The following is a 20,366-nucleotide window of genomic DNA, read 5'->3' on the forward strand; positions in this document are numbered from 1 at the left end:
ACTTCATCAAATCCTTTTCCATTCTACTGTGGTGTCCCACATTTTAATATATTGCCCATTTCTGTCACCTGACCATACTTGTATCTTTTAAGCTATTAAATTAAATATTAATCATCCCTGCTTCTCTGATTCTTGAGGTGATCTTTTCCTACTGCTATCCTCTTAATAAAGGAGAACATTCCCTCAGGTCCTTTTCTTGGCATCTTATGTGATTAAAGGATTTGTAAGTGTTCACACTTTTTGAAATTACATATCTTTCCTTCATAATTTTTTCTTTACTCTTCCACAGAAGTCGTTGCTATTTCTCTTAACTATTTGGGGGAAATAATTAGCCTCATCTCATGCTTTGGTGACATACTTATTCATACCAGAGCTCCTTGGTTTTTGCTCAAACTTCTTTTCAACTTGCCCTCCATTGATGGATTATATTATTTGGGTTTTGTTAGGCATATTGAGCTTTTTGGAAGTGTACACTTCTCTACACATGGCCCCCTCTTTCCCAGCGTAGCTTTCCAAATAGAAGCCTATGAAAATTGAGAAAAATAGAGGTCACCAGATGAGCTTTTCCTCAATCTCTCCTCCTCCAGAAATGTGTCTGTGGCCACACAGGTCCTTTGTCCTTCTTTCTCTTCCATTAGCCTGAAGCTCATCTATCTGCTCTGGAGAGCATCCCCTTCTGCCTTCTTAAGGACCTTGCTCTGTTCCTCCAACCTTCTCCTCTGACTTCACACTGTTTTTTTATTTTTCTCTATTGGTTCTCACCCTTTAACACAGAAATATACTGACATTTTTTACCATCTCAAAATAAAAAATCCTAACAGTGTATCTCCCTCTGACTACCACCACATCTGTCTTCTCAGCAAAATGTTTGGGCAGAGAGTCCTCAGTTCCTGTCTTCACTTTCTCACCTCCAATCACTTCTTTACTCACTCACTGCCTGCCATCCTGCTGGCACACATCCCTAATAACCCAGGTGCCACAGTTAGTGGCATTTGTAGCTTTGCTGCCCTCTGGATATTTGACTCTGTTTAGGGAATCATGTATGTAGTTCCTACCAGCCACGCACTGATGCAGGTGCTGAAGTAACAGAAGTGAAAGGCAGGTGTGATCCTACCCTGATGGGACTCACCTGATCAGCCATTCCTGATAATGCTCACGTCTCTTGACTTCCACTGCTCACCTTTGCAGACTTCATTTCAATGCCACTTAAATCTATTCTCTGAGTCTCCTGCTTTTTCATTTTTCTTTTCTTTCTTATTATCCATATATTCTCAAAGCAATTACTTCTGTACCCATGGCTTCAATCACTTCCTATATACTCTAGTGACAATACAATTTTAAATGTTTTAAAGTATTATTTTACTTAGGATGTCTCATTTACTAAAGCCATAGATTCCAAGTTGCTGTATGAAAGTAATCACAATAAAGAGTGATATGCTTAGTGTCAACTCTAGGGAATTTCCTCAAATACTTACGTGGTTCGATTTAACGTGTATGCTGTTTTTGAAAACGTAAGTTGGAATATCACAAAAACAGGCTTAGCCAAAAGAGGTTTATATCCAACTTTGAACAAGAGAGCTCCATTTTGATGTTCCTCTTAGCAAAGCCAAAACTTATCTTCCTTTGCAAACCCATTCTTCTTTCTACATTCTCTGTCTAGGAGAAAGTCACTGCTATCTAAACAGTCCCCAAGCCAGAACCGTAGGCGCCATTCTTGACTCCCCTCTTCACTTCTCCCTCTAGTCACCAAGTACTTCTCTTCTACCTCCCCAATGATCACAAGTCCTTTCCCTCCATTCCAGTCACTGCCTTTAGTTTGAACCCTCATTTCTCCCCTGGATGAACGTAAAATGTCTTCATTAGTCTTGTAGCTTCCTTCAGTCTGCCTTATTGTCCAGAGTGATTCCACTCCAAACCATCTGATAGTGATTCCTCAGCTTCACATCATTCCATTGGTTTATGTTTCCAGGATAAAATTCACACTCTTTACCCCCACATCTACTTTGGGGTCAGATAGATCTTGATTTGAATCCCAGGTTTAAGTGCTTTCCAACAGTGTGACCTCACAGGGTTGGACTGTCTGAGCCTTTGTTTTCTCATCTGCCTGAGCTCACTGAGGGCAGGAGTGTTTCACACATACAGTGCCTGGCACATAGGAGAGACTTAATGTTGGATGAAGATAAAATATTTTTAAATCCATGTAAAAAAATTGTGCTTTCTTAACAAAAATCTTGACACAACGTCACTACCTCCCAGTTATGACAAACACCTCTATTTTCTGATAATCACAATAAGATGCCTGTGGAGAAATCCACACCATCTGGAATAAAATAGTCTTGGGGGACTTAGGTAACTACTGCGTTTCAACTTCTTCCGGTAAAATCTGTAAACTGAGGATTGTTTTGGACGGTGAAATGAACACCTCTCTTGGAATGCGCCCCTGCGCATAGTGAGTGAGGCCTTGCCGCATGTTAACTATCATTATCATCATCTTCATCAAGTCAGGATCGTGGTCCTCTACTTTGTCGTTCTCCTTTTTGTATGAGAAAATCATGCTTTACACGTTGTTGGAGAAAAAATTAAAATCTGGAAACACCTGCGGTGGAAGGGAGATACAGGCGAGAAAAGCAAATTGGTGGATCCCTGCGTTTCCAAGTTCAGGGGAAGGAGGGACGTGTTGGGTCCCAATTTTACCCACGAGAAAGGGGCGGGGCGACCTGTCCTCGAGTCTCACTCAAGACTCACAGTCACAGCTGTTTATTGAGAGTAGGACTGGGGCCCGGGGGTTCCTGTGGTCAAGTTGCGGACGAAACTAGCACTTTTTGGAAGACAGGAGAGGAGCATTTCATTACAAAAATGGTCAACAACTGGGGTGTCACCAAATTCTGTGGGCAGCGGTGAGACCCGGTGAAACCGAGTTGCTAAAGGAATCGGTTCTTTACTAACAGGACTTTGTATGGAGCCCACTGACCGAGGAGCGCTCGCATTAACAAACGCCTTCAGCGCTTCTCTTCTGACCTGAGAGCTCTGGGCCGCGCGCGGTAAACCGCAACCAGAGGCCCGAGCGCCCCGCGGGGCGGGGCAGGGGCGGGGCATGTGGAGGGAACTCTGGGCGTGATTGGTCCCTCGCGTTCCGCGTTCTGGTTGGCAGGTGCCAGTCGGGAGAACGGCTGTCAGTCCAGAGGCGGCTGCAGAAGGAGGCGGGGCTCAGGCTGCGCTCTGTCCCTGCGGTGGCTGTAGTTGTCCGTGCGTGTCGCGTCCCCACCCTTTGGAAATAACCCAGGCTGGTCGCCGCCCTCATACTAGTCCGCTGGTGGGAGGCGGTAGCGGCGGGCGGCGGGCGTTCGGCCGGGCCTGGGGCCCTGCCCGGGCGGGCGGCCCGGAGGACTGGGTAGTCCCGGCATAGATACCCTCGGGCTGCCGGTGCCGACCGCGTCCTTGTTGAGGGAGAGGGGAGCGCAGAGCGCGGTGGAGCTGGGGGGCGAGCTAGGGCGCCAACAGCGGCCGAGGAGTGAAGCGCCTGGTGACCTGTTGCTTCTGCCCTAATACCCGCCGCAGCGCGGCCCGCGCTGGGGTGGGCGGAGCCGGACTACGAGTCCGAGGTCTGCGAGAGGCACACCCGGGATACCGCGGTGGTAGCGCCGTCGCCTGCTGCGCTGGAGCCCGCCGAGCCCGGAGTTCGGAGCCGCCATGGCCACCGCCTGCGACACAGGAGCGACCCGGAGATGCCCGAAGGTGAGGAGGCGGCGGGCGCCGTTCGCGCTCGGGCGGACCTCTAGCTGCGGCCGCCCCCAGGGTCTCGGAAGGGCGCCGCCGCCTCGGGCTCCTTCCTGCCCGGAGCCGGCTGTCCCAGGGTTGGGCACCGGCGACGAAGGCTCACTCTGCCTGGCGTCCCCTCCCCTTCTCTTTCCCCATCGGTCCCGCTAGGTTCTTTCCCTCCTCACTACCCGAACGCCCAGTTATTTGCCCCATTCCCACCCCCACCCCAGCCTGAGACCCTCCTGGCCTCGGCCCTTGCTGTTTATGGCTCTGTGGAACGTTTCGTGGGACTTTATAAAGACTTTGGGGTGTGTTCTCTCCCTTTTATCAACGAAAACTTGAGCACCCCTACTTCGGAGTTCCCATCCCATCTCTCTGTGCTGACCTATCCGGGTAAGACCCTTGCTCCCACCCATTAAGGTAGTTAGTTGCTCCGCGGGACCATTCAAACGTAAACATTTTAGGGTTTGTTACTGAAATTCAAACTAGAAATTGATGACGTAGGAGAGTCCAATAGAGTTCTTCACTGAGCTCTTTCCATTTGCCTGGATAGAAGCCGCGTTATTCCTTCCGAGTATAATTTGAACACAGAAGGAAAGAAAATGGTGGGAAAGGGAACTTAAAATAACTGAGCGATGACCTGTTACTGCCAGCGCTGCGGAGGATAGTTTTTACCCAAAGGAGAACGAACCCACGGAGTTCCGATTCCTTGAAAAGTACCATTTTGCCACAAAATGTCTTGAATCTTACTTCAGTGACTTCACTTTTACGTTGCCTGTTCTAAAGGAGAGGTGGGGTGGTTCCTGAGACTTGGTCAAAAATTTCAAAAGAGAAGAAAACATACCTTTAGAGTTTACTTTGTAATGTAAAGTTTTGGGAGTTAAGATGCCAGATTCTGCACTAGAATGTTTGCCTCCGTGACTCCCCCTCCTGCTAATAGAACCCTGTTCTCCTTTAAGATTGTTGAGGTAAATGGCTGGGGGGGTGGGGGGGAAGGGAGGAAATGTTTGATTTCCAGTAATTCTGGGTACAACGGGCTCATGAAGATTGTCTTCTGAAGTAGGAAACGTTGTGTCATAAAGCTGTTAAGGCCCCATTGGTCCATTTGTTTCATTTAAATGCCAGCGATTATTTCATTATCTTATAGAAGGAATATTAGTATCTTGTAGCTCTTATGTATTTAAACTTTAGTTGAGCTCATAATTTCTTTAGAAGTTATAATAATAAGCCTATGTATTAATAATAATTAAGACACCCGGATGATGGACATGGCTTTGTAGCTGGGAAGTACAGTTTTCAGCATATTAAAATATTGTGAAAAAAAGAACAGATTATGTGAATTGATTAATTGTACCTTTAAATGCAAAGTTTAATTGTAGCATGAAACCCAAAGCAAGTATTTGTGAAAAATTGTGCTCTGCTTTTTGTAAGGTAAGCCTCTGAGCGATTTTACAAACCTGTTAGCAAATGGGTACTATTGGATGACAGACCAAAATAGGACCTTTATATAATTCTTTTAAGATTGACAATACATTTTCAATATATCTCACTTGGCCCTTCTAAGTACAAATAAGGCCGGTATACTGTCTCTATCTATTGCCAGTGAAGAAGCCGAGACTTAGAGATCTGAAATGACTGTGTAATGCAGCTGCCTACTGGACAGAAGAGACTGATGTGATGGGCATGCCAATTTCAGTTACTGAGGTGCTGACAAAACTCTTCAGAATATGACTTATGTTTTATCATTGATCCATAAACTAGGCTTATCTTAATTTACTCCAGTCTTACTTATATTCAAAGTGAGGTACACAACTCAGAAGCAACATTACCTCTCTGTTTTATGTCTGTAAACTTATTACGATGGATGAGAGTAAAACTAGAAGTCATGAAATGGCATCCATTTACCAGGTAAACGAGTTGATCTATTTTAAAGAGTTTGTTCTGGTGACCTCAAATTGAAGCCCACTGCCTTGGACACAGGGATGTTGGGAGAAGCTGAAAAGAGGCAGGTAAGGGAAGAAGGACTAAGCAAAGGACTGGGAGAAGGAGTTTGAATCAGAAAAGTTGAAAACAGAGGTTGAGAGGACAGAATTTACCTTTTTATGTTTTATATGATACTTAAAATTTCATTTCAATTTGTCTTTTGAAGAAACCTCAATTTCAGCATTTGCCTATTACTCAGCTTCCATAGAAACAAGATCAGAACACCGACTATAAAGTATAAGCACACTGAAAGTTTGCTTTTAATGTATTTGTTTCAGACAAGTTTATTTTAGTTTCCCTGCAAACTAAGAAAGACCTCCTTGCATGGGAAACATTTTGGCTTTTCTACAATGGAGAACTGCATTATTTTGGTTGTTGCCACAAAATCATCCGTGAATGATTCTCTGCCTCGTTCTTCTGAAACAGAAGAACGTGGTATCTTCAATTGATTTCAGAAAGGTATTCCTAAGTACCTAGTGTAGATTTCAGATAGACTTAAAGAATTTTTCTACTATCTCACCTTTATCCAGCAGTATAACTGACATACCTGATGATAGTATCCGTAACAAAAAAAGACACTAAGGTCCTGTGATCCAATATTGTTTTTAACTATCAATTCTCATACAGCCTTTTATGTTCTGACCTCATGAGCTTTACTCATTTGCTGGCTACAGGTGCTCTGTCAAGTGACCCTTTTCTCCCCTTCTCCCCAGAGTGAGTAGACAGGGAATTGGCAATATTATGTGGAAAACCTTCTGAGCATCAGATCCTTCCTCTTTCTACAGTTGTTTTAACCCCTCTGTCTTTTTTTACTTGTGATTTTTTTTGGGTGACAGTATTATTAAGCATTTGATGTAAAAGATTTAGAAAATACAGAAAAGTCATTAATGCTCAGAATATCCGGAATTTTAATTAGTATTTTGGTGTTGACTCTCCCTGAATCTTTTGTATGCATATAAACACATTTTGTATATTTTATGAAAATGAGGTCACTCTTTATGTGCTGCTTTATACATTTTTGTTATAAAGAGAAGTAATGACACAAAGCTCCTGGAACTGTGCTTGACACCTAGAGAGTTCCCCAGGCTATGTCTCGGTGCACCTGTCTGGAACCCTACAGCATGCCTTTAATAACTATATAGTGTCCCAGCAAATGGTTGGAGCATCATTCATTTACCCACCCTTTATGGTTGGGCATCTTTTAAAGGGACACCATACACAATCCCATTCTAATGCTTTATTCTGGCTGCACAGATGAAAACAAACACATTGTACCTCCTTGTAGATCAGACGGAATCCTTTCATGTAAGCTAATTAGAATGTTATTTTCTAGTTAAGGTATTTTAACATTGAATGTTCTTATCCCAAATTAAAATTACCATTGGTTTTTCCCAGGACACTAGGACTCCTCTTTTAGGTTTTTGTGGTTCTCAGTAGCTTGTCCGTGTCTTTAATTCTGAATAAACTCTATACTAAGCGATCAGAAAGTAATACTGGCCTTAGACAACAAGTCAAAAGACAGCATTTGATGAAATCTTGGGAGATATGGGAAAATGGGGAGAAACTTAATTGGTCTGGGGTCCACTGAAACAGGTGTTTATTAGGCACCATTCCACATGCAGAACAAACAGTGGTGTATAAGACAAAGCCCCTACCCTAACTCAGGTCTTTATGTTCTAGAGGAGCAGAGAACACATGAACCATCGAGAAAGTCAGGTGGTGACCTGCTGGGAAGAAAGTCACAGAGGGTCATGGACTGGGGAGGAGGGCAGTTTACATGGCTGGTAACAGCTAATCTCTTTATGTGACACTGAGCAGTCCTAACAATGAGAGGGAGCCCTGTGAGGATGTGGGAGAAGTGGCTTCTACGCAGAGTTCCTCAGATGGGATACACTGATGCCAGTGAAGGACAGAGAGACACGGGGATTGCTGCAGCAGAGTGAGAGGAATGCCAGGAGGAATGTGGTGGGTTAAGCTTCCTGCCTAGTGGGCCTTGTCAAAAATATGACTGTAGTCTAGTTGTAATGGGAAACCTGCCCCGACCAGCGGGGCATTCAACAGGGACCGAAGGGAGACACCCTGAAAAGAGAAAATAGGAGGCACGAAGAAATGGAGGCAAGACAAAGTTCTGATCAAGCCTCAAAATTTTTATTGTAGCTACAAGCTTATATGGGTTAGGGTAAACTGGGCAGGGAGTGAATGAGGAAGGAGAGAACGGAATGAGGAAGGAGCTTTACTTATCAGAGACGTGACCTTTTAAGGGCAAACTGACGGTTCCAGGAATTAGGTCATGTGCTGCCGGATAGCATAGTTTCTCTGAGTCAGGCTCCTACATCTCCTCTCTCTTTATCTTTTTAAGAGAGTGAGCCTTAACCGAGTCGGGAACTCAGGGGTCTCAGACGGCCCGAATAACGCGCAAGGCGTAGCCTCTGGTGTCCATTTTGGACCAGGGGTGAGGCAATTGTTTTGACTTAGACACCAACCCCTATGCAGTCTGGACATGAGTTCAGGGAGAGCTGAAATTGGGTCAATCGGGACCCTCCCTTGCAGTACCCAGTCGCTGCAGCCGTCTGGTGCTCAAGCCCTTTAGATCGGGCCGACACGTTTTCAGCCACCGTGTCTGCTACAAGTTTATATAGCTGGAGCCCGTATGATTACCTTCCGAATGGTCATTTGTGGACAGACGTTGATAATGAATATGGATAGGTTTGGCCAAAATGTTGTCTATTTGTTGTTTGATGAATCCTGTTAGTTTATTAAATGAACAAGGTCCGAGGGAGACAAGTAGGAGTAATCCTAGAATGGGGCCAAGGATGGGGAGGAGGACAGGCAAGAGACCATTAAAACTGGTTAGAAAGGGGTTGTCAAGAAGTTGTTTTTTGCGTTGAAGAAGATTTTCTTGGAGTCTCTTGACCTTGTCTCACACTATGCCGGATTTGTTGGCATAGAAGCAGCATCGTTCCTATAAAGCTAAACAGATCCCCCCTTGTTCCGCCGTTAGAAGATCAAGCCCTCGTCTGTTTTGGAGTACTACTTCTGCTAAGGAATCGACCTGGTCTTGAAGGTCATTAATAGTATCTGATAGTGTGGTAACATCATCAATAAGTTGGAGAGAGAGCCGTTGATAAGTGTCTACGGACACTCCTACCCCGGCAGCACCTGTGGCCATAGCGGCGGTTATACCTAGTCCTGCCATAAGGGGAATGAACGCGAGGGCCCGTTTTTGTCGTCCAGGGAAAAGATCAAGGGCTGGTATAGGAAGTGACTGATCTCCGGGTAGAATATCTATATCTGGTAAGAGAAAAGCCAGTGCACAGAGGCCAGTCCAATTGGTGGGGAGGGCCGTGAAGGCCAGGCCGTTGCCGCAGATGAAAACATGATTAGGAGCGGGGCAGGCAGGAGCAGTGGAATTAACAATAGCCAGCCAAAACGCAAGAAGTCACCAGGAGTAGATATCCAGCGAGAATGATTGGGTGGAACATCTGTGGAAGAAGGGAAAAAGAAATTTTCTCAGGGATTAAGTCCCTGGTGGTGATGGATTAGTGATAGGGGGGTTAATGGGTTTAACCAGACGAGCGGGTAGCCAACGGGGATTGTTTTATTGGGTATCATATATGCAGGCAGATCCTCGCGCCCAGATGAGAACTGGGTCGGGCCCGTTCCATTTTGCCGTGAGGGGATCTCTCCACATGACCTTGGCGTATTGATGTTTTGTTTTTTGACGCCAAAGGCGGTCTGCAGCGGAGTTACCCTGGTCATCTAGTTGTAGAAAATTGAGGACGAACAGGGCGTGATTTAGAATATTACGAGGAGAACCTTTAGTGGGGTAGGAAGTGGATGTTTTGAGTTTATTTAAGGTGTTTTTTAAGGTTTGATGAGCCCGTTCAACAATTCCTTGTCCCTGGGGATTGTACGGGATACCAGTGACATGTTGAATCTGAAATTGGCCGCAAAACTGTTTAAAGGCCTGGGAAGTGTACCCAGGGCCATTATCAGTTTTTATCTTTTGGGGCTTTCCGAGCACAGTTAGACACTGGAGGACATGGGCAATAACATTTTTTGTCGCTTCTCCTGTATGGAGGCTGGAGAAGATAAACCCACTGTAAGTATCGATGGTGACATGAGCATATTTGAGGGACCCGAACTCTGGGATATGGGTAACATCCATTTGCCAGATTTCATTGGCGAGAATTCCCCGAGGGTTGACCCCTAAGTGGGGTGTTGGGAGAAGAATAACACATCCAGGGCAGCTCTTGACTATTTCTCTGGCCTGATCCCTAGTGATTTTGAACATGAGGTGGAGTGTGCGGGCATTTAAATGATGGAGGGCGTGACACTGTTGAGCTTTGGTTAGGGGGTCGGTGAGAACGGAGAGGATGAGTCGGGTGCCGGCATCCGCAAGGGCGTTGCCCTGAGTTAAAGGGCCAAGAAGGTCGGAGTGGGCCCGTAAATGTCCAACAAAGAAGGGGTGATGTCTTGAGGTAATGAGCCGTTGAAGGTGGCAGAAAAGAGGGACTGCATTACTGGAGGGTTTGATGTAGGGCACGGTTTCTAGAAGGGGAAGGGAGAAGGCGATATAAGCACTATCTGTATATAGGTTGAATGGAGTATCTGGGAGTTGGATAAAAACCTGTAGGATAGCAAACAGTTCAACTAGCTGTGCAGATTGATAGGGTGAGGGGACTGTAAAAGTGTGGCCATTGATAACATAGGCAGCCTGACCGTTGGAGGAGCCGTCAGTGAAGACTAAGGCAGCCGCTAATAGGGGCTTGGCACTGGTAATTTTTGGAAAAATAAATGGGTGAACTCGTGTAAATTGGAGCAACCTATTGGCAGGATAGTTGTTGTCTATAGTACCCGGAAAGGAAGAAAGTACTACTGTCCAGTTATCATCGTTTTGCATGAGCCAATTAATTTGATTTTTAGTATAAGGGAGGATAATCCGGTTAGGGTCCTTCCCAAAATATAGTCGACTTTTTTCTCTCCCTATTTGGATGATGTTGGCTGTTAATGTGGGATAGGGAGTAAGAACCTTGGCAGGCAAGGAGGGTAAATGAATCCACAATAGGGGGGCCTCTTGCCATAGTACCGCCGTTGGAGAGTGAGGGGTGGCACATATGATAAGAGAAAAGGGTTGGTGGTAAGATATGTGTTTAATCTGTTGCTGTTCAATGGCTAATTGTATTATTTGAAGGGATCGGTGAGTTTCCGGAGTAAGCGAACGCGGAGAGAGAGGATTAGGATCTCCCTGTAAGATATCAAATAATGGTTTTAACTGTCCTGTAGTGAGCCTGAGATATGGCCGGAGCCAGTCAATGCCTCCCAAGAATTTTTGAAAATCATTGAGCGTACGGAGATGGGATGTTTTTAGCACAATCTTTTGAGTGGTAATAAGATTGGAATTGAGCTCGAAGCCAAGATAATAGTAGGGATCTTGTATTTGAATCTTGTTAGGAGCGATTTGGAGACCAAATTGGGCAAGATTTTTAGTAAGTTCCAGGCAGCATTGGAGAACCTTTTCGGAGGATGGCCCGGCCAAAAGGATGTCATCCATGTAATGGATGATGTAAATAGAGGGCCACCGAGTGCGAAGAGGGTCAACTGCTTGGGCCACAAATTTTTGGCAAAGTGTAGGGCTATTGGCCATGCCTTGTGGAAGGACCTTCCATTGATAGCGAGGCATGGGTCCTTTGAAATTAATGACTGGGAGACTAAAGGCAAATCTCTGTCTTGGGGATGGAGGGGAATGGTGAAAAAGCAGTCTTTTAGATCAATAATAATTTTGGCGTGATTGGCTGGTATGGCAACAGGGGAAGGGAGGCCAGGTTGAAGGGCCCCCATGGCAAACATAGTTTTATTAATTTCACGGAGGTCTTGGAGAAGTCTCCAGGCTCCACTCTTTTTTTAATAACAAATATAGGAGTGTTCCACGGGGAGGTGGTAGGCTCAAGGTGGCCGGCCGCCAGTTGTTCCTGCACTAACTGTGTGGCGGCTGTGAGTTTTTCTGAATTAAGTGGCCATTGGTCTACCCATACAGGCTCATCCGATCTCCATCTTATTTTGTCTGCATGGGGTACAGGGAAGTCAATGGCTGCTAGGAGAAATTTTGGTCGGGATGTCCCAGACCTGTCCGATTATTGTTGGTTATAACAGTTATGGGATGTTTGATGCCTTGTCCCGACTTTCCAAGCCCCTGTCCTGGGACAAAGCCTTGGTTGAGCATTTGTTGTGTGACTACTTCATTGGGGCTACACATGATAAGCTTTAACTGGGAAAGTATATCGCGTCCCCAGAGGTTAACGGGCAGCCCTGGGATGATATAAGGTTGGACGTGGCCGGTATTACCTTCACTGTCTGCCCAAGTGAGAAGTTTTGTACTCTGTCTAGGGTTAGTAGACTGACCGATGCCCTTTAGATGGGTGGAGGCAACAGTGGTAGGCCACGAGGCAGGCCAGAAGTGAGAGGCGATGACCGTAGCGTCAGCCCCAGTGTCAATGAGTCCCTCAAAGGGTTTATTGTCTAATTTTAGGGTGAGTAGGGGTCTGTCAGGGGTAATTTGTTGTATCAGTAGGTATCCGAGGCCCCAAAGGTAGAGTGTAGTCTGGGGTGAGGGAGGTTAGACTTAGTGGAGGAATCTAAGGGAAGTAAAATAAGTTGAGCTATTCTCTGGCCTTGTTGAATAGTAACCGGCCCGTTAGGCGCTGAGGCCAGGAGAGTAATGATCCCCGTGTAATCTTGGTCAATTACTCCCGGGATAATATTAATCCCCGCTAGAGCTGAACTACCGCGCCCAAGGACTAGCCCGAAGGTATTGGGTGGTAGAGGCCCATGGGCATTGGTAGGGAGGAGTTGTATGCCTTGATCAGGGGTTAATAATGTTGGGGTGGGGGACAAGAGGTCCAATCCTGCACTGCCTGGGGTGGCTCTGCAAAGGGAGGTAATGGAGACTGGGACTGAGGAACAAACCGTATTGCCCCTGGTTTGTTCTGGGGACTTGGGGCCAGGGGCTGGCCCCGTTGGGGGTTTCCCGACCTGGGGGGAATTGGGTTACCCATAGCATCTACCTTGGAGTGACAGTCTCTAGCCCAATGTTTGCCGCGTTTACAGCGAGGACAGATAGTGGAAGGTGGCTGACGGGGCTGTTTGTCTATAGGGCATTCCCGGACAAAATGACCAGGCTGTTTACAATTGTAACAGGATTTTTGATTGTCCTGTGTGAAGCTTTTTAGTGTGGCTCCAATGGCTAGACCAATGGCGTGAGACGCCCCGACACCAGAACAAAGTTTAATATAGTCTGAGAGGGAGCCATTGCGATGGGGGCGGATGGCGTCTTGGCAGGTGGCATTGGCATTTTCAAATGCAAGATGTTTAATAAAGGTGCTATCTGACTCTTCTTTTCCAATTAAACGCTCGGCAGCCTCAGTTAGGCGGCTGATGAAATCGCAATAGGATTCGTCAGGCCCTTGATGGATTTTGGCCAAGGAGGTGCTGGCGGGCCCTTTGGGTGGGAGTTTACGCCAGGCCTTGAGGCCGGCATTTTGGACTTGAGCTAATAAGCCTGGGGGGAAGGTGGCCTGAGTCTCATTGGTGTTATAGGGTGGTTGGCCGAGAAGGCGATCTCTAGTCCAGGAGCGGGAGGACTGGCTCTGAGTATTTCGTTCAGCCATTTTTCGTGCGATTTCCGCATACTCTGTGCGCCATAAAACAAAATCACCGCCAGACAGGGCGGCGTGAGCTAAAGTGAACCAATCATTTGGCGTTAGCCAACGGTCGGTGAGGCTTTCCAGCAAGGCTACCGTGAAGGGAGCCACAGGGCCATAAGCGTGGACCGCAGCCTTTAAGTCTTTTAAATACTTAATGTTTAAAGGGCGGTAGCGCTGTCTGTCTCTTAGGGGCCCTGTCTCTTCCTCTGAGGGGGGGTTATCCTGTTCCTCAGCTTCATTATCGGACTCCTCCGCGGTATTCTCCTCTTGGGGGTCCTCAGGGGTCTGAGTATCGGGACCTACCTCTGCAGCCTGTCTGCGAGTGACCAGAAAAGCGAGGACAGGTTTTTGTTTAGGAGCTCGTTTTAGGGGTAGACGGGGGGAAAAGGGCAGCCCAGAGAGTGCAGCGAGTTCAGCCTCAAGGGCACGGAATTTTTTGAGAAGACTAATGTGTTGGCGTTTTTCCTGGAGGGCCTCTCGAAGAGAGGCAATCTGTTGTGTTAGGGAAGCGGCTGTTTGAGTAGGGGGATTGGAGTGAGGAATAGTAGAAGGGGGACCGTGGACGATGGGAGCGAGGAATGGAGGGTGTTGAGGGATGATATAAGGAGGTGGCCGGAAGGGTGGAGGAGACGATACAGAGGGGTCCTTCTGATGGTAATGAGCGGCCGCATCCTCAAGGGTAGCCTGGTCCTCGGGAGGGAGGGTTGTGTCCGAATCTTGGGGAAGGTTTTTAAGGCAGGGATAAAGTCTTAATGAGGGATGACTAGGGGGTTTAGCCGAATTTTGGGTAGGGCCTTCCTCGAGACAGGGCTTGGGCTTAGGGTCAGTAATAGGGATATCTATAGACATGGAGTCATTTTCAGACGGGGGATGGGACGATTCCTTTAAGAGGCTCTCCCCCTTTTTTATAACCTCTCTAACGTCCGGGTCACGAGAGTGAACCCTGAGGACGTCATTTATAAGATTCCAGTAAGTAAAAGTAGAAACGGGGACCTTTTCAGGCCCAAAGGCTTTATAAAAATCTTGGAACGCATCACCGACGCGCTTCCAAATCCTAATATCAATCGTTCCTTCTTGGGGGAACCAGGGACAAATATCTGTCAGAAACTCGAAAAATTCACGGAGATCCTTTTTTCTAGCCTTAATTCCACGCACCTTGAGGGAACTCTTTAACCCAGAAATGAACAGTTCATGAGAACTTAATGTCTGACCCATGGTCCCCTTGTCGGCCCTTCAATCAACAAGCGAAACAATCAGATGCCCATCTGGCCGTGCCCCTTGTGGGACTAAATCTGTCTTGGCTAAGGCGCTACGGTATAAACCCCCGAACTGGTGGACCGGAGTCCAGTCGCCGTTATGCCGTATGACAGAACCGGAACCGCAGATTAGGGCCCAAGCAAGCTCCGTGACGAGAAGTCGTGGAACTATCACTCATTCACACATTCATTCGACCGAGGGGTAATATTAAATCTAAAATCATCCCAAAACATCTATTTTCGTATGTCTGCTTACCTCTATCAGATCAGGCTCACGGATCGGCTTGTATCCGCGGAGATCAGGAAACGAGTCAGGCTCGCGCGGTAAAATCGTGCGGAGACTCAGCGATGTGTCCGGCCGGACTTAAGGCAGACAGTTTTTCAAGGGGTCTGGGATCTTCGAGCCCCACGTTGGGCGCCAGAAATGCCCCGACCAGCGGGGCATTCAACAGGGACCGAAGGGAGACACCCTGAAAAGAGAAAATAGGAGGCGCGAAGAAATGGAGGCAAGACAAAGTTCTGATCAAGCCTCAAAATTTTTATTGTAGCTACAAGCTTATATGGGTTAGGGTAAACTGGGCGGGGAGTGAATGAGGAAGGAGAGAGCGGAATGAGGAAGGAGCTTTACTTATCAGAGACGTGACCTTTTAAGGGCAAACTGACGGTTCCAGGAATTAGGTCATGTGCTGCCGGATAGCATAGTTTCTCTGAGTCAGGCTCCTACAGAAACCATTGTAGGATCATATGCAGGGAAATAATATTAATTCTTGAAAGAAGAATGGATGGAAGGAAAGAAGGAAGGGGAGAAAGAAAGTGAAAAAGAGAGAAGCTATTGTGTGAGACAGACTGTCATGCAGGTGAGGGTGGGAGCAGGGAGACCAGGTAGAAGGCTGGTGCAGTAGTTCAGGTGAGAGCCAACGGTGGCTTGGGGAAAAAAAAAAACAAAGTCCTAAAATACGCTGATTTAAAGCAATTAAGTGAATCTAGAAGAAGTAACAAAGATATGCATGGATAAGTCACAGAAAAAGAAATGCAGATTACATTTAAACATGTCTTCACACATAAGAGAAATGCAAAATAAAAGTATATTGTGGTTTCTCTCCTATTGGAAGAAAATGAGTAAACTTGACACTTGTATTGTTTGGTAAGGCTGTGAAGACAGGGTTATCCTTGTATATAGCTGATAAAAATGAAAAATGGTTCGACCCCATGAAGGGGACATTGGCATAATCTCCCAACAATGCAGATGTATTAATCAAGAAATCCTACTTTGAGGAATTTATCCCTAAGACATACCCCACAAATAGGAATCCACATATTCACGAAGATTTGTTGCATTATTTTCAGAAGAAAAATATTGGAAATAACTCATGTCCAGTAAGGGACTGGTAAAATAACCTGGTGCATCCATGCAGTAGAGAACTTCGGAGCTGTACAAAAGAATAAGATCTCTGTTTACTGCTATGGAGTGACCTCCAGGATAAGTTAAATAAAGAAGTCCAGGAAAGGACATAGAGGTGTGACAATTAAGTTCATGAACTAGCCACCGTGTGCATACATTGGTAACTCCGTATAAACAGCTCAGTAAGGTTTTATAACGTTGGTATGTCAGTGTCTCATGCTGTGTTTGTGTTGATGTGTGGTGGTGTCTTGCTGTGAGTGGTGTTCATTATTGTTGTGTGTTTTTGTGTGCTGTCGCGAGAATGTCTAAGCATGAATTAGAGCAATGAATAAACATTAAATTGCTTGTCAAATTTGGTAAGAGTTGAAGTGAAATCAGGGACATGTTAGTCCAAATTTATGGAGATAATGCCATGAAGAAAATGACAGTTTACCAATGAATTAAATGGTTTTCTGAGGGGAGAAAACATGTCACTGATGAAGAGGGGTCAGGGCAGACAGTAATGAGCAGAACTGAAGAAAAAATTGCAAAAATTAATTGAATTGTACATCAAAATTGTCGGCTAACTGTGAGAAGCATCGCAGACCAAGTAAATATAGATAGAGAAACAGGATAATCTTAACTGAAAATCTTGGCATGAGAAAATGTGTGCAAAAATGGTCCCAATGGAGCTCACCAAGAAATAAAAGCAAAGGAGAGTTGAAGTTTGCCAAGAACTTTTGGAGAGGCAAGACGATGTTTTATGCCATGTTATCACTAATGATGAAACATGGGTGTACCAATACGACCCTGAAACAATGCGTCAAAGTGCACAATGGAACTCAGCCAATTCTCCATGACCAAAAACGTTCCGTCAATCCAAATCAAGAGTCAAAGAGATGTTGCTAACCTTTTTTGGTATCAGAGGGATTATTCATTATGAATTTGTACCAACTAGACAAACAGCCATTTATTTACTATTTGAAAGTGCTGAAAAGGCTGTGTGAAAAAGTTAGATGAAAATAACCTGAACTTTTCTCCAGTTCATAGCTGTTGAATCACGACAATGCACCAGCTAAAATAGCACTGTCTGTGAGGGAGTTTTTAGCAGGAAAAAAATAATTGTATTGCAGCACCCTCCCTACTCACCTGATCAGACCCCCAATGACTTCTTTCTTTACCCGAAGATAAAAGAAATATTGAAAGGAAGACATTTGGATCACATTCAGGACATCAAGGGTAATACGACGACACCTCTGATGGCCATTCCAAAAAAATTCCAAAATTGCTTTGAAGGGTGCACTAAGCGCTGGCATCAGTCCATAGCTTCCCAAAGGGAATACTTCGAAGGTGACTGTAGGGATATTCAGTAATGAGGTATGTAGCACTTTTTTACACCTCATACAGTGTTCTATATGACAGAAACAGGGATCTGTGCGTTGGCTTGTTAAAGAAAAAAAAAAAAAACACCAGGAGAAAGTCTTGCTAATGATTAGACTATTATTCCTTCCCTTTCGTGGGTAGCCAAAGTACATATTTCCTTAACATGATATTTGGGTGTGGGTAATGAGGGGCATTTCATACAGTTTCCAATGAAATGCTAAATGTTCCCTTTTTGCCTTTGAACTTATTGGGGAAAGCTCTGTTTTGTCATTTATGGTGCTTTGTATATACTATATAGAGTGCTCCTGCATTTCATTGGATCCTCACAGTGTTTTGAGTTAGGTAGCATAGGGATGTATCTGTTTGATCTAGTAATATGAAAAGAACTTACAGAATTATGCATGATGTGAATAGCAGCTTTGGGGATACTACCTTTTTTCTCATCTCCATTTTTAGTGTGTTAAAACAATTAAGTTTTAGGGATAAAACAGTAACACTGCATAATGTGAAATTATATGGAGGTAAATTGCAATGCAGAAATGTTCTTAAACGTCCAAGAAAGTGAGTAAAGTACTGTTTAGAAATACATACTAGAAGAAAGGTGGGCTTCACTCTATGAAATGTCACATGTTAGTCGCAGTCACTAAAACATGGATTCAGGATTAAAACAAGGCAAGACTGAGAACCGAGTAGAGGCAGCTGCAGGAGTGGACTGGAAGCCTGGGTGAGGAGGATTATCTGAGGCCAGGAGAGCAGAAGCAAGGCTCAAGGGAGCAGTAGACTGGGGGAGACAGGCACTGCTGTGTGCCCTGTGGTGAGACAGGCCAGCTCAAGGCCACCAGGTAGAAATTACCTGACTGGGGGGGGTGGGGGGGTGGGGTGTGAACGTAGAGATAACATCATTAGTGTGTGGTAGCTGCGAGGCTCTGAATGTTTGTGTCACAGGCCATAAAACTAATACAGTGTATAGGATTGGGATGATGGAGCAGTTCAGTAAATGCAGGAAGCCTTAAGTAAACAGGAGCCCAGCAGCTGACCCAGAAATTGCTGACATTTCTGTAGAATTGGAATGGATGGAAATCAATATGTTGAAATTATGTTTTTCTGAAATACGCTGCCTCTATCAATAATTTCTTGGTCATCACCCTCTCCCTTTCATAGTGGGTACAATACAGACCATACATGCAAATGACAGGTAACTCATTACAGTGGGAAAAGCTCTGATTACTGTGGGAAATAGTCACACGTGTAATGAAAGAAATGCAAATTAGAGATACTGTGAGGTTCTTCAGATGGGCCACAGGTAAACCATTTTCTCAGCTAAGTTTCTCCCCAGCCTCATTTGCTTTGCCCTTTTCTTTTGCACATGGACAGTCTTTCATTTGTACCCAGTATAGAATGTTAGGTCCAAAAGTAAAACTAAGTTTTTACATTTTACTTTATGGGATTCATCTTGCCAGGTGATTTAAATGACGAATTTTGTTCGAAATTTCAAGGAAATGAAAAACTGAATTTTGTCTCATTTTGTATGTTGATAATCTGTCAGTTAATTAGCCAATGTTTATATTTTTCTATGGCGTTTCTATCAGAATTGATCCATATGAAATTTTTTTTTTATTCTTAGGGCAAGAAAATAGAAAGGAAGCATTTGAACCATGTAAGTAAACAGTTGAAAAGTTAAGTAAGAAATCATTTGAAATTAAAAGTATATCTGGGAAAAAAAAAAAAAAAGTATATCTGGGGATCGGCCCTGTGGCTCAGGCTGTTAGAGCTCCATGCTCCTAACTCCGAAGGCTGCCGGTTCGATTCCCACATGGGCCAGTGGGCTCTCAACCACAAGGTTGCCGGTTCCTTGAGTCCCGCAAGGGATGGTGGGCAGTGCCCCCTGCAACAAAGATTGAACACGGCACCTTGAGCTGAGCTGCTTCCCGAATGGCTCAGTTGGTTGGAGCGCAGCCTCTCAACCACAAGGTTGCCAGTTCAATTCCTTGACTCCCGCAAGGGATGGTGGGCAGCGCCCCCTGCAACTAAAAGATTGAACATGGCACCTTGAGCTGAGCTGCTGCTGAGCTCCCGGATGGCTCGGTTGTAGTGCGTCCTCTCAATCACAAGGTTGCTGGTTCGATTCCTGCAAGGGATGGTGGGCTGTGCCCCCTGCAACTAGAAAACAGCAACTGGACCTGGAGCTGAGCTGCACCCTCCACAACTAAGACTGAAAGGACAACAACTTGAAGCTGAATGGCACCCTCCACAACTAAGATTGAAAGGACAACAACTTGACTTGGAAAAAAAAAGGCCTGGAAGTACACACTGTTCCCCAATAAAGTCCTGTTCCCCTTCCCCAATAAAAAAATCTTTAAAAAAAAAAAAAAGCAGAGAACCATGTGATTTCACTGATATGTGGTATATGAACCAAAAACAACAAAAGAACAAGACAAACAAATGAGAAACAGAAACTCATAGACACAGACAATAGTTTAGTGGTTGCCAGAGGGTAAGGGGGGCGGGGGGTGGGGGGTGGGAGATGAGGGTAAGGGGGATCGAATATATGGTGATGGAAGGAGAATTGACTCTGGGTGATGAACACACAATGGGATTTATAGATGATGTAATACAGAATTGTACACCTGAAATCTATGTAATTTTACTAACAATTGTCACCCCAATAAATTTAAAAAAATAAAAAAATAAATAGGAACAGGAAAAAAAAAGATTATACATCATGACTAAGTGGGGTTCATCCTAAAGGGCACAAGGATGGTTCAACATATGCAAATGAATCAATGTGATACATTACATAAACAAAGGACAAAAACCATGAGATTATATCAATTGATGCAGAGATACAACATCCATTTATGATTAAAACACTTAATAAAATAGGTAAAGAAGGAAAATACC

At 45.1% G+C, this 20,366-nt stretch overlaps 1 long non-coding RNA gene across 9 annotated transcripts in view; it reads left to right on the forward strand.

Moving 5' to 3' along the window:
• The first annotated feature begins 3,177 nt into the window (after positions 1-3,177).
• The window catches only part of LOC109438113 (uncharacterized), a 76,296-nt gene continuing 59,107 nt past the window's right edge, over positions 3,178-20,366 (forward strand). For 3 of the 9 annotated variants that reach the window (XR_012497268.2, XR_012497267.2, XR_002136339.2), the window contains exons 1-2: positions 3,179-3,735; positions 19,090-19,122. This is a non-coding gene — a long non-coding RNA (uncharacterized LOC109438113). Of the gene's footprint in view, positions 3,736-17,269; positions 17,460-19,089; positions 19,123-19,557; positions 19,857-20,366 lie in introns of those variants that run through there. The other 6 variants (XR_012497265.2, XR_012497262.2, XR_012497266.1 and 3 more) reach the window with 5 other exon arrangements.

The sequence above is a fragment of the Rhinolophus sinicus genome, chromosome 17 (genome assembly GCF_057876585.1).
Source record: "Rhinolophus sinicus isolate RSI-liver-muscle chromosome 17, RSI-T2T, whole genome shotgun sequence".
NCBI classification, from domain to species: Eukaryota; Metazoa; Chordata; class Mammalia; order Chiroptera; family Rhinolophidae; genus Rhinolophus; species Rhinolophus sinicus.